The sequence below is a fragment of the Arachis stenosperma genome, chromosome 4 (assembly GCF_014773155.1).
Source record: "Arachis stenosperma cultivar V10309 chromosome 4, arast.V10309.gnm1.PFL2, whole genome shotgun sequence".
NCBI classification, from domain to species: domain Eukaryota; kingdom Viridiplantae; phylum Streptophyta; class Magnoliopsida; order Fabales; family Fabaceae; genus Arachis; species Arachis stenosperma.
Genome location: NC_080380.1, coordinates 134,831,881 through 134,837,216, shown reverse-complemented (window position 1 = coordinate 134,837,216; position 5,336 = coordinate 134,831,881).

Sequence of the window (5,336 nt, the reverse complement as noted above, 5' to 3'; positions counted from 1 at the left end):
ATTAGTTGCAATGTTTACTGCTAAACGGTATTATCGGGAATTGGAGTTGTTATTAATATTCTCTATATTGTTCTATTCAATCAATCTTTATTGTTTCCTTAAATAATGCTATAGTGTAGTGAGTCTGGTAAATTTGTAATCCTCCTCTTTAGCTTGCACTAAAAGTTTCAACTTTCTTGCCACCTGTTACGGTAGGTAACCGGAGATCAATGGGCTAGATGGTGTGGGTTGGTCCAATCGTTTGAAGGAGGAGATCTTCGAGTGGGCTTGCACTTTGAAGTCCTTCGTCCGACTTGTAAGCGTGAAAGAATGGGGGTGGTACCTGCAAAGACACTCCAATACCTAAGTCAGCAAGGGTGTGAGCAGGTCTAGAGAGTATTGGGACTTAGAGATACCTGAGAGGTGTCAGTGTACTTATAGTGGCGAGCCAATAACCACCGCTGAAGTAGTGCCACCCTTTTAGGGTGATAACCGTCCCTTTATCTTAGGGAGGTTAAGATATGGCTCCTGGAAGTGGTTAGAGAGATTTTAGGGGCAGTTACTCATTTTATCTGCCAGCTATTCTCCGTCCCGACTTCTTAGAGCAAGTTGTAGTCGAGACTGACTTCTTAGAGCGAAGGTCGGTGCGTAGTAAGGCTCAATCCTTTGGACTAGGCCTTTTGTTTGGACCTGGGCCTTTATTATTGGGCCAGGATATGAACAATGCCCCTACTCGAGTCCAAGATCTCTTTAAGACTTGGGTTCGAGTATTTGACTCGGGTTCGTAGCCGACTTGCTTAGAGGAGACGAGGGTTTTTAAACCGACGTGATTTTGCGACCTTTTGTTTCTAACAGTTACATCTATTCAAGCGTCGTGTCCGTTAGGGATGCGCATAGGGATTGATGGCTTTGGTAACAGTGCGTTCTTTATTAATGACTGCCCCGTTTTTACCATTATGCCCCTAGTGTATTTATAAATACTTTTCCCTCTCTTTCATTGTTTCCTTTCTGTGATTTTTCAAATTTTCCTTTTCGTTTCCTCATTCGTTTGTGCCACACTTCTGCGTCTTGAAGCTTTTACTTCCTGCAACCCTCGTCTTTAGATAAAGGTCAATTTTTTCTCTTTCATGCCTTTATTTTGTAGACAAGTAGGTGTGTAGACTTCTGTCTGATTTTTCTTTCTCCCCTCTAGAGACCTTATTTTTTTCTTTTCTTTTCTTTTCTTTTTTTCCTTTGTAGGTTCCCTCATCTTTTTATAAGAAAAGAAATGGCCTCCGTAGATTGGGTCGATGTCACTGTCCTAGGGGAGGAGCCATTGGTTGATGCTGAGTTTGTTACCCATCTCCGTACTCATCACAGAGTCTGTACCTCTGAAGAAGATGAACCGAAGTACGAGTTGGTGGTCCCGAGTCCACAAGACCGGGTTTGCCATGGGAGGGTCAATGAGGCGGCTCCCCATTTTTTCTTTATGTATGAGTGTATGATCACCCGTTTGGGTGTTTTTCTTCCTTTTTCAGATTTTGAGATGTCTGTTTTGCAACACTGTCAGGTTGCCCCTACCCAGCTTCACCCCAACTCTTGGGGTTTTTTGAAAATTTACCAATTTATTAGCCAGGCTTTGGAGTTTCCGACCTCTCTGAAAATCTTTTTTCATCTTTTCCACATGACCAAGCCCTTCAGTGGGCTAAACAATAAGCAGCAATGGGTGTCCTTCCAAGCCATACAAGGTCGGAGGGTCTTCACCCTTTTTGATGAATCCTTCCATGATTTCAAAAATTATTTTTTCAAAGTTCAGGCTGTAGAGGGTCACCACCCCTTTTTTCTGGATGATAACTCTTCTCCCCGCTTTCCTTTATACTGGCTGGAAGCCTCCCCCTGTGAGAAATATGGTCTGGAGGACCTGAATGAATTGGAGGCGGCCATAGTGGGGTTCCTCCGAGAAGTGTGGGGGAGGGCCCCCTACTTGGACACTAAAAAATTTTTCCAGGGGTCTTCGACCTTTGTCCATGCACAGCTAGGTAGCTTTTGTTCTTTTGTTAGATCCCTGACTTGTTAACTGATCCTTCCGACTTGTTTAATCCATTAGCTGTTGTTTTATCTTTTCAGAAATGGCAAAGACGAACGCCCAGGAATCTTACCAAAGAGTCCAGGAGGCCAAAGCAAGGTCTCGCGCCAGGACTGGTGGTGCCAGGGTTATCTCTCCCCCTCCTCCTCCTCGGAACATTGGGACTCTCTCCAAGCCCATTGTGATTTCTTCTTCAGCTTCCTCTCAACCGCCCCCCGTCGTCCGACCCTCCCCTGAGCCAGAGAAGAAGAAGCGTAAGACCTTAGAGTCTGGCTCTTCTGGTGAGGTTAAGGCGGATGCTCGCGCGTTCGTCCGAAAGAACATCTATCCTCATACTCGTATAAGCATGGATGATGTTTCTGTTCGGAACCACCTTACCACTCTGATTGAGGAGAGCCTCAAAGCGGCGGGGGTTTGTGGTAAACTCTTGGATATTTTGAGAAGGCTCCTCTCAGCTCTTTAGGGATGACCTCGAGGGTCGAGGAGCTGGAAGGAAGGCTTCGTTCATATCAAGAGCAGGAGAGGGAGTTGAAGGAGGAAATCGCCAAGCTGAAGGAGGAGAGGGATGACCTCCGGGAGAAGGGGAAGGATTTGCAGGCCCAATACAACATGGAGGTGGATATGAGGAAGGCAGCACAGGCCAGCTATCAAAGTTTATTCAATGATCTTGTGTCTGTGAAGAATGACCTGCTGAATTCTCGGAAGGCATATGACGAGTTGGAGGACTCTATTGCTGATGGCGCCGAGGAGTCTTGGAGGGTTTTCTTGGAGCAGGTCAGAGTCATTGCTCCCGACCTGGATCTCTCTCCTTTACATCCTGATAAAGTTGTCATTGACGGCGCCATAGTTGATCCCCCTGTTCCGGAGGTGGTGAGTGAGTCAGAATTGAAGACTCGAGGGCAAAGACTTATTGAGTCTCCTCCTCGTGGGAAGGACGCCCCGAGTTCCTCAGCAGTTCCTCCGATTTCCTCTCCATCTCCTATGGAAGCCTCTCTTCCCGGTCCTGGTGGCGCTCCTCCTGACTCTGGTGGTGATGATCTGTCTACTCCTTCTATGAAAAAATAATTTATTGGTTATTTGGGGGCCCGGCCTGTGGGTCTCCCTTTTTTAAATTTATTTGCATTGTGGTGGTGGCTACTGAACAATTTCTTCTGGCCTTTTAAGGCCGTAAACAAAAAATATTTATAAATACCCTTTTTTGGATAAGGGTTTTAAGTTACCTTTTGCATACATGTTTTTCTGATACCTCTTTTGATCTTTTCTTTTTCTGAAACCTTTTCTTAGCTATCCGTCTCTTTGAGTTCTTTTTGCTCTAGGGACAGCCTTTGACTTTGGTATTCTTTGATAGGTTTTTCAATCTCTTTTTTGTTATTCCTTATACTCAATTTTGTTTTATTGAGTTTTCATGACTTAGGTTATTCTTGCGATGCGTTTTTAATCGACTCGGTACTTTCCCCGACTTGTGAGTCGGGGTTTTGTACCGAGTTTCCTACGATCGACCTCCATAACCTCTTTACACCGACTTGTACCTCGTCGTTTTATCCTGACGACCATTTAGGTCGGTTCATGAGATTTTCACGTTTTGTCGAGCTTAAGTCGGCGCGTTTCGTAGAAAGGAAGAGAGAACAAATAAAAGGAATTTATAAGAGATATTTGTAAGATGGAAAAAGATCTTTATTAATTGAGGAGGTACTTTATTGCTACTAAGGGCTTTTGGTGATCTATTTCCCTTAGCCTCTACTATGATGCCTCGTTAAAAACCCTTCTTCAGAAAAAACCCTTTAATCTTTTGGGAAAAAATCATGAAGCTGGGAAAAGAGTACATCAGGGAGTAGAGTTCGCTTTTAACTGTAGTACCTTTTCATATTACAAGCATGCCACAACCTCGGTAACTCAGTACCGTCCAGATTGGTCACTTTGTAGTAGCCTTTTCCTAGGACTTCATTGATTTTGTATGGTCCCTTCCAATTTACAGCGAGCTTTCCTTCCCCTGATTTGTTGACTCCAATGTCGTTTCTGATCAAGACCAAGTCATTTGGGGCGAATGTTCTTCGAATGACTCTTTTGTTGTATCTTGTAGTCATTCTTTGTTTTAGCGCTGCTTCTCTTATCTGGGCTTCTTCTCGGACCTCTGGGAGCAAATCGAGCTCCTCTTTGTGCCCCTGTATGTTTCCGATTTCATCATGGAGAAGCACTCTTGGGCTTTGCTCATTGACTTCTATTGGTATCATGGCTTCTACGCCATAGACAAGTCGGAAAGGCGTTTCTCCAGTGGCGGATTGGGGGGTTGTCCTGTAAGCCCATAGAACTTGTGGGAGTTCCTCAGCCCAGGCTCCTTTTGCATCTTGTAATCTTTTCTTTAGCCCTGCCAGTATGATTTTGTTGGCTGCCTCGACTTGCCCATTGGCTTGTGGGTGTTCCACCGAGGTGAACTGATGTTTGATTTTCAGACTGGCTACTAGGCTTCTAAAGGTAGAGTCGGTGAACTGAGTTCCATTGTCTGTAGTAATGGAATAGGGGATTCCATACCTTGTGATGATATTTTTGTAGAGGAATCTTCTACTTCTTTGGGCAGTGATGGTGGCCAGGGGTTCTGCCTCTATCCACTTTGTGAAGTAATCAATTCCTACGATTAGGTACTTAACTTGTCCTGGCGCTTGGGGAAAGGGACCTAACAAGTCCATTCCCCATTTTGCGAAGGGCCATGGAGAAGTTATGCTGACGAGCTCCTCGGGGGGTGCCACGTGGAAATTTGCATGCATCTGGCATGGTTGGCACTTTTTTACAAATTCTGTGGCATCTTTCTGCAAGGTCGGCCAGTAGAATCCGGCTCGGATCACTTTTCTGGCTAATGACCTTGCTCCGAGGTGGTTCCCGCAGATCCCACTATGAACTTCTTCTAACACCTCGGTGGTTTTCGAGGTCGGTACACATTTTAATAATGGTGTTGATATCCCCCTTCTATAGAGGATTTTTCTCACCAAAGTGTAATGTTATGCTTCTCTCTGGATTTTCTTGGCCTCCTTTTCCTCTTCTGGGAGGATGTCGAATTTTATGTATTCGACCAAGGGGTCCATCCATCCGAGGTTTAGGCCAACCACTTCGAGGACTTCTTGTTTGTCCTCTATTTTTACCACCGAGGGTTCCTGGAGAGTTTCTTGAATCAGGCTTCTGTTATTCCCCCATGGCTTGGTACTAGCTAACTTGGATAGGGCATCTGCTCTGCTATTTAGATCCCGAGTTATATGTTTGACTTCGGTCTCCGCAAAGCGCCCAAGGTGCTCCAGAGTTT